The sequence below is a fragment of the Taurulus bubalis genome (genome assembly GCF_910589615.1).
Source record: "Taurulus bubalis genome assembly, chromosome: 9".
Lineage (NCBI taxonomy): Eukaryota > Metazoa > Chordata > Actinopteri > Perciformes > Cottidae > Taurulus > Taurulus bubalis.
This window is the reverse complement of record NC_136597.1, coordinates 24,703,985-24,716,355: the sequence shown is the minus strand read 5'-3', so window position 1 is coordinate 24,716,355 and position 12,371 is coordinate 24,703,985.

The window sequence follows — 12,371 nt, the reverse complement described above, 5'->3', positions numbered from 1 at the left end:
ATGAGTTGTAGTCTGAAGTTTACACTGCTAACATGAGAGGCTTTATAGAAGGAGGGAGGGAGCTGTACCTGAATGCCAGAGCCAGTGGGAGGGACTGTGGGACAGTTCATGTCAACCCCGTCCACCCCACATGTAGACAGTCAAACCCAAAACACGCAGGCATTATAATCGAGTCAGCAAACCCTAAAAGGAAGTGACTGATGCTTATGAGTTTGTGTGAAGCTTAATTCTGATTCAATGCACCGCTTCTGAGGAAGTGTGAAATAATTGGTTTTGTGCAATAGAGGGATTTTTAAATTGAACAAATATAATTTTTTCCTCCCTCAAAGTTTATTTATGGATTTGCAAATGGCGTCTTATGTCCACCAAGGCTATTTGCATATTTTTTGTCTTTACATTGCTTTTATTTGTCTTTAAACTGGTTATTTTTGGAGTCGTATGGGTGCGTTCATTGGCTGTTCGTGCTTTAAAGCAGTTAAGTTGGCTGTAATTGTTGTTAATGGCTCAATCAATTCTAAAGGAGATGTGTGTTTGGATTGCTCTTGTTCAGTCCGAGTCAACCATCTGTGATTTTAAATGGCTCCAAAATGTTAAGTATATCTAAATTAGCAGTGTTGTTGTGGCAACTGCATGCCCTGTGAAAGGCCAACGGCAGTTACCTCCAAGCATGATAAAGAGTGTGTTTAACACGCATTAATCCTTTACGTCTTCCTTGTTGGCTACAGCAATATGAGATTCTTTTATTTTTTTCATGTAAAGTTGTAATATTACACTGCAAAATCGACAGAACATTGTGTCCAACGTACCTCCAAACCTTTAATGATTAAAAAAAAATCCGTCATTTGGCCACGAAAGTCATCTCAAGAGTCAAAGTTGACCGCGACTCAACCGAGTGAGCAGAGTTTACTGGCAGTAAACTCTGCCAGTAAACCGAGTGAGCAGAGTTTACTGAGCCCTGCCACATTAAGAACCACAGCATCTGGTCTGTATTGCATTGTGATTTTGTTCTACTGGAAGTTAATGCTAATGTTGCACTCTTTGCTGAATGTTCCTGATAAATATCCAAAAGGAATTTGTTTTCTGCTGGAGTGAAAGCAGTTTGACACGTCTCCTCATTCAGCCATGTTTTCTTATTTAAAAAAGTCTTGACGTATGATTCACGGCCAATTAGTCCTCTTTAAAGGGATACCTCACCTACAAAATGCCCAATCATATTTCTACTACTCGCCTCGTGTTGCCTTGAATTCTAAAGAAGGTGGACGAAGAATCCGATAACAAAGCATTCGAAAAAAGAATACCCAAAATGTAAAAGTCAGTGCTGAAAACTAAAATATATGAAATCAAATTGTGGCCTTAAAAATCCAAAATCAAATCGTGGATTCAGAGAATCCTGACACCCCTAACGCCCACTTTATGCTAATTCCACACAGTTTGGGGTAAAAACCATGCAGTTTTTTGCATGCAACACAAAAGTGTATTTTGTAATGACATTTTTGCCCATTCTAAAATATATCTTAAGTTCATGAATTGAACTACAGGTGTGATACAACCAAATAACTTGTTTGAACATTACGCAATTAGCGTCCTGGCCTTTTGACAGTTGGCAGAGTAAAAAGTACTGGTTGTCCTTGACAGTTTGCTATAAATCTTTTCCCTCCAACTTGTGTTGACCTGCATTCAGCTGATGCAATCCCAGCCCACATTACATCCTCCACCAACCCTCATCCTCACCATGTCCGTAGGCTACAGTTCTATCAGCGGCTGTGCCAATGTCTCTTTTGCCATGACTTTACGAAACACAGTGGCACAGGAAGCTTCGATGGGTCAAGAGAAGCCCATGAGCAATGCATTTGGATGCTTTGGCAACAACACGGCACCCTTCAAGGGCCAATAAAGATGATTCAGTGATCTGTGTTTTAACATGATCCTTTCCCGCTCTTAAATTAGATGTGATGTGTTGCAGAATTGTATTATTCCAAAACAGATGATCTATCAAGCCATAGGTGGTCACTATGGCTTTGATAAATGTTGTTTGTGTCCATATCAGTAAGCCAAGATCTTTTTTTCTTCTTGACTTGTTGCTGCAAGAATAACTTTTGCATTACATACAACAAATGAAGACAATATGGTGTTTGGTTAGTGGACGGATGAAGCTGCGATTGATTTCCACAGTCAGGGGTCAGTGAAACACGAAGTGAGCTAAACATTGGCAGGCTCCCATTATGATAATATTAGATATGCAGTGTCTATTTATAGTTGCATATTTCATCCTGTGTTTTTATGACTACTGAGATGGAAATGCAGGAATTATAGGGATTTTATTAACTCTACTCTTCATCGGTCCGAAAGAGAATCCTCCCTGGAAATGCACCGCGTGACACCCACTACTCTTAAAGTGAGGCCCAAACATTCCCCTGACCTCCTTCCCAAACAACGGAAAATCACAGTATGCGTTGTTTTGTTCGGAAAAATACAGGATGTGATATTTACCAATTACAGGTGGAACTATCAATTTGCCCAAGGGGAAGGCAATGTTCCATGTATTAATGACCGATGTGTTCGGAGAGAAATAACAGAGCGATCCGAACTAGTTAAGGTTAAATATATATATATATATATGTATGTATGAAGAGTGCAATACAAATATACTTTATTATTGTTATTTTATACACATGTAGCACATGCCTGGACAAGTTAAGCTTGCAGATGACATTGCAGTGTCAACAAAATTAAAATTCGCCAATTAAATAAATAAACATTACAAAAATCTAACATCAACTTCAAAGGGTGAGGAATGTGTGACAAGCATGCATGGCAGCTCTGATTGGCCCAGTTTGAAAATCTAGCCAGCAACACAACATAATTAACTTCTTCATAATCTTCTACATTACATATTTTATATTTTACAATCTAGGAGCCCATCGTTGATAAGTTTGATGACGATAAGCCACTGGTGGCAATGGCCAATATTTCTGGGGTGCCGATGTAGTGGATACCATAGTGGGGGATAACTGGGAGATGAAACGTGAATGGATTTTGGAGTTGAGAGATGACATCACCTCGAGCCATTTTGGCTTTTTGCAACCAGTGACCATGGAACACCGAGGAGACCGTATTTGGATTGCGGAGGAGTGACGTAGAGATGCTGTATACCAAGGTGTCCAATACGTCGATCAAAGGTAGTGCGGGTAGATCGCACCCCTGTGTAGTTCTTACACACTGATGTGAGATGGCTTAGTCGGGGGAAATTCCTGCAGAGATTTCGAGACCTATGGTAGATATTGAGGTTGATTCATGGACAGTTTTGGAACTTACTCACAGAGGAAAAGTCCCCAAACATGAGGAATAGTGCTGCCTTCTTGACTGCATTATTCGGCTCTACTTATTCATGCGAGTCAGCCTTTTCACACATGAATAACATTAAGTCCAAATACCGCTCCATCATGACTGATGATGATTTGGAAGTGTGCTTGAGGCTGGCTACCAGCAGCTACTATCCGGAAAAAAATGCAACCCTGGCTGATTCCATGCAGTGCAAGTCATCAGAGTACGGTAATGACCAAGGATATACTTAATTGTATTGTGCTATAAGGGTTCATGCCGTTATGCAAGGTATGCCAACATATTGTTAATATAATATATTCTCAGTAGAGTACTTCAAACTTGAGATTGAGACCATAAACTCATGTTTACAATGTCTACTGAGGGAATAAATCAAGAGAGAAGTAGCGTCATTTTCTCATAGACTTCTATACAACCAAAGGAGTCGCCCCCTGATGGCCAGTAGAAAGAATGAAGGTTCAAGACACTTCCACATTGGCTTCGTTATTTAGAACGGGAGGTTTCCGCCTGGTCAATAAGTCCCAGCAATACCGTAAAGGTAAAAAAATATTCTGAGGATGTAAAGTTGTCCGTCCGATGCATAAGGAAAAGTATCTTTGTACCAAAACTAGTACTTCGGGTGCGAATAATTGTGACTGAATCATGAGATTTACAAAGACTCACACCCCCAAAAGTTGATCATCTCAAGATCTTATCTTTTCCTGCCCATTTTGAGGGCACGTCTTATGACTAAGTTTCAGATTTACACCATGTGGGACCTGACAGTATGAGTGCAATGTCTCAACAGCTTCCCGTAGAGACTAGTCCTTCAGAGCCCGATGAGGCACTGCAGAACCTTTCTTCAGGATATAAACTAAATCTTCTATCATCTAAAGTTATGTAGACTACAATTTTCTCTTCCAGTATTGTTCAAGAGAAAGATATCACTTTGGCACAGGAATCAAGGTCTTGATCCTTCCATCCACGACCCCACAGGACATATGTGTGTATTTTTTTGTAATTGGGAAGATGACAGGAAATACCCAAAATGTATTGTGTCTTGTTCGTTTTATTATTCAGTAAATCCAGTGTCATTAACTGGCTTCATCTCATCGATGGATTTGGGGATTTTTTTTAATTGGAGTTTAAGTGTTTGCAGATCACATGGCTTTACGAGATTGGATTTTATCATCTCACTGGCAGTGTTTCCATTCATGTATTTTTATGTGCATTTTCGAAGAATTGTTTTCAGAAAGCTGGATGGAAACTGCAAAATTCTATCAAACTTTGGGAATTTCTTTATAAGTTTAGTTTTTATGTCTGATGGAAACACCCTTGCCAAATCAATTCTCCCTAGCCCTACTTCTTCTATTGGGTTTACTGGTTGATGACAGCCATGCGTAGCCTATAGCGTGCCAACTTCTGCCGAATATACCCTGTAGCCTAGTTTATTTACACCAAACCAGGTGATTGAAACATGCATTATTCACCTTTTTTTTTTTTTTTTTTTACTTATTCTGAAAGCCTACTGCCAGCAGATACATTTAAATAAATATAAATCTGATTGATTGGGGTGATGACGCACTTAAAATAGCCGATACATTTCCCCAACACTTACGCATTTAACTTGTTTGATATTTTGCCATATTTTGGCCTCACAGCGGTGACGGTGTTAAGCTGCGTTCACACCAAAAGCGTTGCGAATATTTGCAACACTTTTGGTGTGAACGCAGCTTTAGACTTTGCCATGATTAAGGTCTTGACTTCCTCATATGCGTTCATGATCATCTCCTGTGTCTCGTCCTTTGAGTTTATTTGTCACTGTAGCGTTTGAAGATCATGGATTCAGTGATCGACTATTTCCCCTTTTGAAGCAGACAGGCACGCGCAATTATCCAGATGACTGACGTCTGGTTAGAATTAACGAGACTGTTTGAGCACGGATCAGCCTTTGAGAAACCGTTTAGCCTGACGTCAATCATCAGGGTAATTTAAGCTGGATAATAGGACATTTGATCGACTTAGTTGAACCACGTACGAGGAATGGGGCCCAGGTGATAGAAACATGGTTTATTCACGTTTTATTTTTTTGCGAAACGTTTGCTCAAAATTGGCTATGGAAACACAGCTACTGATACCTGAAACATCACGCACGCTTATTGCGTTTCTTTCTTAAATGTGGGGCTGTTTTCCGTCTGAACGCCCAATAGCACGTACATTCATGTACACAAAAATAATACTGGTAAAGGCATAATGATGGCGAGAGAGACTCCATGACTTTTGGTAATCCATCAGTCTTGTTAAATTGTGTCTGTAAATCAAACGTGTGATTTATTCCAGTTACTTACTGCCATTTGGCCTCTTAATGCCAAGTGTATACATCCTGTGGCGCCCATCAGGTCTCGCAGCCTTTCATAGGTGAATCTCCACAAGACGACATTCAGATGCTGTGTGAGAGCCGACCGTTTTATACGTTTGACCACTGAGATCATTCAAGGTCAAGATGATTTGCTAGTAGCTCCATCGTAGCACGGTTTTCCATTATTAGGCAGTCAAAAATGTGGGTATCGTGTCAGAATGTCAGCGGGGGTGGGGTGGGGGACACTGTGTTCCAAAACAATACAGATAGTTACTTTTGAGGTTCCAGAAACACATATGCAAGCCACAGATGTTAATCACGTATTTTGACCATTTTGTAGCAGGCTTTAATATGTCTCACTTAAAAGCACTGTCAATATTTCCCAAAAAAGTGGCGTCTCCTACGTGATTCACAAATTACACAGAAATCAACACAGATGAGAAGTGGTTCTAATTTCAGTGCGTTTCACTGTACCAGCGGTTTCATACTTTTTGACTTAATCACACACCAGATGTTCAGATTGGATTCACATTTCTTCTTAAAAAGTCAAAGGGGGTTTTACCATTATTGTTGCATTAGGAGTCGCTGTAGAGAATGTCATGGCAAACTATCAAATATTTGTTGAGATATTTTGGTGAGAGACAACATTGTCAATCCCATGGTGGTGCTAGAGTAAAGGGGATATAGAGAATCACCCGAGCCTCCTCTGGGGACCGTGTTTTATGTGTGCAAAATGCTCAAGGCAGTCCATCCAAAAGGTGACGCAATATTTCTTTATGGACCAAAGTGGTAGACGGAATTGACCATTGCCATTTATTGAGCCTTGTTGCTAGTTATCATTTGCATTTTTTTTAATAATTTCCATGTTGTCTGGGTGCTCATCACCCAAGCATGCTTATTGATATAACTTAAAAACCCAAATATATTAAGTTTACCATCATGGAAGATTGAGAAAGAGCAGCAAATATTTTCATTTGAGAAGCTGCACTACTTTTTTTGTTATCCTTGTTTAAAAAACGTGACTATTACATTTGATTGATTCAATGATTACAGGTATTTTTTGGGGGGGATTAGTCCACAAATTTAGTTAGTATTAATTGCAAACAAAAGTGAAGTGAAATGCGTCGCCGCTGAAAGCAAAGAACGAGAGCAAACTCGTTTTATATGGCGATATTTACTAATGATGAACAAATTAAGTATCTCCGACAGCGCGTTGTTTGTCATTAGCGATGTTCATGGAGCTCAAACTGGTTTCTTGAACATGACAGTCACCAGATCTCAATCCAACATGGCACCTTTGGGACGTGATGGAACGGGAGATTTGCGTCGTGGAAGCTCCGCCCACAGATCTGCAGCGAGCTGCGTGAGGCTTCCGTGTCAATCTGGACCCAAAAATGTCTGAGGAATGTTTCCAGCACCTTGTTGAATCTACGCCACAAATCATTTAGACCAAATGTACTTCTGGACCCCCAGCTGACACACGTTTGCATTTTTTATAGCTGTCATGTCGGGCGATTTTGATTTCTGACTCTCACTTTTTATTGTTGCGTTGAAAGTGCAAATATGGACTCTGAGAGTCTTGACATTCCAGTGGGTGGGGTGCAGGATGGGAAATTAATATTGAAAGCCAAAGATGTCAGCACCCGGCAGAGATGTTAACGATATCGACAACAACAACACTGTCCACGGCTATATAGTTCGTTTGGTACTGTTTGTCAAGAAGATTATTCATTATTCCTAGAAATCTACTGGTACAACCTTTTCTTTTGACTTTTTTATTAAGCCAATTCGTTGAAAATTGTCTGTTTTTTCAGAAGTCAAGCGAGTCTGTTGTTTACCAGCGACGCCCCGCTTCACATTCAACCTGTTCAGCTGCCCAGTAAAACCAGTACGCTAAGGATGACCACTGCATATTTGGGGAGGGTAGATGGTGTGTCAGCATTAATTATTCAATTTCTCTTCTCTTCTCTTCAGTGTTTTTCTACTCGTGTGGAAATTTTAATTTGCCACATGTGTTTTGTTTCTATTCTAAATTTAAACCGTTTCTAGCTCTGTGTGTTGTGTGTTGCGTGTGTGTGTGCGTACGTGTGTGTGTGTGTGTGTGTGTGTGTGTGTGTGTGTGAGAGCATCTAAGAGTAATAGCTTTCTTGTCTCTAGCCAATTAAACCCAACAATAGTCACGGACATAAACACGAGAGCTGGAAGGATACTCCATTGCTGTCTACAAGTGTTCCTCCTTTTTATTTATGCACTAAACCAACAAGCAGAGCAAATGTAGATTACATTTTCAAGATGTTTTGGGGGGGTTTAATTCCACGTCGTCTCCTCCAATTCCAGCAGATGGACGTCCCACAAGTGGCCCATAAACGGTGTTTCGAAAATAGCATGTTGACTATTGTTATCCCCGTGAAGTTAACAGTGTAGTTGCGAGCGATGTCTCCGCCTCCGTCGCATTCTGCTGCCGTGAGTCATCGCATGCTGATCGGTCACCGTCTTCGTCCCGACGAGGGATCCAGACCCTTCAAATGTGACTCTGGCTCTCTCGTGAGCTCAGTGACACTTCGTTAGAGTCGGAGAGTTTATCGCCACTTTATTTATTTATTTTTGAGCCAAAGGATTAATGTCACATTGTCCTCATTAGGACTCTGTGGTTCAAGGCATGTTTCATTACAATCAAGTGGAGAGACGACTTGAGTAATGGGTTAGGAATCTATTTACTTTTCTTTACTTTAAGACCTAAAGTGGGGGCTTTCTTTCACTCTGACATGTTTTTCAATTACGTAAATGTTCCTCAGACATGACGGGGTATTTACAGAATGAGCTTCAATGTGTGTATATTTGGCAACTGGATGAGACGGAGCGACGTTGGTGGATTTTAAAGTTTTGATGTAAAATAACTTATTTTATCATTGAAGACTTGGGAATACTCGTCCCTGCTTCTCTTAATAGCACTTTAAATCAATTAGTTGCTTTCATCTGCCTCTTTTATAATATCCACAATAAGGCTGCTACTAAATCATTTAATCTGCTGTTTGTTATTGCGTTGCCCAAATGATTTTAACAAGCACAAAATAACTACAATTTCTCAGAAAATCTGAATATGTTGCACTTAAATGAATTATAAATAATTAAGTTCCTGCTAATAGAGGATTTCGGCCTCTAATAATACACTATAAACTGCTCCCAAATGCGAACAATGGACTTAAAAGTGATTCATTCACACTGCTGTTTTGGAAAAGTGATTAAGGCACCGATCTCAACAAAATTTCACTGTTGGTGTGTCTCTTTCCTAAAATGTACATTAGTCACATTAACTCAGAGGGATGATCAAGACTTTGACGAAGCCAACGAGGGAGGGTGAGGAGGGACGGACTGACAGTTAAGATGAGCTGCCATCCTCCCCTGTGTGTGTGTTGATGATACAGGAGTGTGCAGGTAATTCTACCCTCGGTAAAGAAGAGCTCCGCCGACTCGTTCACCTGCTTCCCTTTAGGCCCGCTGCACTCTGGGTATTTTTAGCACGGTTTTCATACACTCTTTGCAATTAAGTAGGATGCTGATAAACATTGCTCTGGTAGGAGACCAGCTCCAAATTTGGCTCAGCCATGAAAAGTCAGACGGTTTCAACTGCAAAAAAAAGAAGAAGAAGAAGAAGAAGAAGAATAGCTTCATGTGCTGGCAGCAATGCAGAGCAGTCCATGGGGGTTGCAGGATTTTCACAGAAACACTTGTGTTTTATATTTGCGCCTTGCCACACATTCTTTTGTGTTCGTGGAGGAGGAGGAAGAGGATGAGAAGTTGACTTTTGAAGTCTCTCTATCTTGTCACGTAAAGCATTCCTCTCAGATGGAGTAGGATTATTCAGACAGCCAGTCACCTCACTGCTGCCTTATTACAGTTTATGTAAGAAAACGTCCGTGCATCTGTCCTTTGTCTGCTAAACTTTTATGTTGCACTTTTAGTTGTGTGCCTTGCTGCTTTTTTTGTCTTTTAGGGTGCGTGAATGTGCACGTGCAGCATGCTCACATCGCATCCAGGTGTGGACACTAAGCATGCATGGAGATGTGCGTATTTGAGGGTGCATTTGTTTGCATATGACTTTCAGTAGGAAAGTGTGCGTGTGCAGTAACCTCTAACCTGTGAGGGTAAAACATTCAAATGGGAGGTCAGAGTGGCACACGGCTCACTCGCAGCTTGGCTCTTTGTATTGTCAAAATATATTTATATCTGGATTGAACAATTTGGAAAGATGGGTTTGATTTCCCCGCTTTGGCCCCCGGGCTCGGGCCTTCCTGTGGGTGCAGAGTCAACCTCAGTCAGATGCGCTGATTGGAGCCAGATCCTTTGTCCCAAATTCCGTCTCCTTGCACCCTTGAACCTCACGAAATCTCTAAACTAAAACCTGCAGTCATTGGTGTAAGTCCCACATTACACGAATCCAACTCTAATTTGATGTTGTGAAATATCAAGATGCGGAGAAGAAACATGTGCCGACGGACGTCATGCAGGTGAAATAAGGTTGAAGTCGAAATTCCACCGGCGAGGCCGAGCAGCAATAGTGTGCGTTGTTGGTGTGAAGAGGAATGCTGCTGTTGATTTCTAACTCTCTGCATGGACCCACTTTTTTTTTTCTGTGTTTTTCACTTTTATGAGGCGCAGGGAGGACATCTGTTTGCGTCGTTTGGCCCTTGCAAGGAATTTTCTGGGGACCTTTTAATCTTCCGTAGAATCTATAATGTTGAGATGCAGCGATGTGCTATTTTTGTCTACTCTCTCGCCAGATGCTTCGCTGAACTCTTAATACGCCGGTATCACACCCCTGGGGTCCATGAATTGTCATATGCGATACTGTGAAGGAAGGTAAATGTTCTGCAGGCGTTTTATTTTACTGTCCCAGGAGTACCGCCGCTGATCCATAAACCTCTGCAGGCCCCGGGGCTCCAGAGAACCCCATTCGCTGTAAATACCCCAAATTCCTAAAGCTTTCAAACCCTATATATTTTGAATTCCTCAGACGTCTTCAAACTCTTTGTATCTCAGATGCTCTGGTACTCAAGGGGGCAGTGAGACCCCTTAACCCCGCCTTATCCTTCTTTTCCGACCCCCCCCCCCCCCCCCCCACTGCCCTCCTCTCTCCTCACACACACACACACACACACACCCCCTGCGATGGATTCCAGATCGGGGAATTTAATGCATTTCTGTTTCGCATCACCTCCCAGGAATGCAGCACGCGTGCCACAAGCCTCATAACCTCGGGCTGATGAGTGTAAGGATGTTTAAAAGAGAGGAATGATGGGATACAGACGCTGCTGGGGGTTACGGGGGGCTGTGGAGGGATGAGAGGAGGACGGAGGAGGGGGGGGTTTGACAGAGCGCGGCACTCGGCGTTAATGACCATCTTGTTGCATAAAGAAATGTTAGTGCAGCTGTGGTATGTGCCGGGCGCATCTGGACAGCAGATTTTTGGGAACGTATTTTGTGTGTGTTTGTTTGGTCTCTCCCGTCTCAAATTAACGACTGTTGCACGATACGGAGGGAGGATGGAGTGAATTAACTTAGTTGGGGATCTTTTGGAGGCAGAGGCAGAGGTCTGTTTTGCATAACGCTGAGATACTGTTGCTCTATTCTGGCAGCGTCGAGACATTCAGGCATATCGAACCGCGTCAGGAGCGTTGTCGAGCCGCTGGGAGGGGTGGAAAGGTTCCTGTTCTGCAGATCAACTACAGTGAAGCACCGGGTGATGTTCAACCTGCATGGAGCGCATTCGTTAAGCGGCTTCATGACGTACCTGCGTAGTTCCTCAATTGTTTGTTATTTATAGTCTCAGTTGCTCTGAGGATTTTCATTTCCAGTTCTCTGGGCAGTAAGAAATCCAGTTCATGGTTCCAGGTCAGGTAGAACTTGACAATATAGATGAAATCAACATTATGTGGTCAAGATTTTTCCAGTATTGATGTAAAACGATATATATCTAGACATTAAAACACAAACATAGGTGTTGTCAGAAATGTATCTGTACAATCCAGTATTTAAAGGCTCCATCAAGTGTGGCTAGATTTGTAATCTTATGAATACCTGCAACTCAATCAAACCATTTAAAAACAGAATATAATTAAGATTACACTATAAAACACTCAGTGACGTCTTCACATCGCTTGTTATGTTCAAAACCTCAACGTTTCCCTTTGGCTTGATAACTGATTTAAACAATTGATCGGTTATAAAACTTGCATATAAACTTTGTCATCTTTAATTGACCGCTCGTTTCTCTCGTTAACATAATCATCATCAGATAGCTGCGGGTTGAAATAAACACTTTTTTCCATTTACGAGGTTTAGAATTTCAGCATCTTAATGAATGAAAAAAGGCGTTTTGAAAAGAAAAACATTTATAAAAAACAAAAGAATATCATTCTTAGTTTGATAATGAAGTGTGTTCGACCCAAGTGTATTTCAATATTAACACTTGCAGTGTTCAAATGTGATTGGCAGGTTTCGTTCTGTACCATGTACTTCAGTACCATGTGCAGTTCTATAATCGTAACGCGTCTGTCATACATCGGCTTTATTTTGGACAATAGAAGGTCTAGACAGTGAAGTCATGGAAATAAAGTCACCATTTTGTCCCCAGATGAGCCACAACTGAACATTTACTACACTTTGACAGAAAGTTTAGCTCCATCAGGCT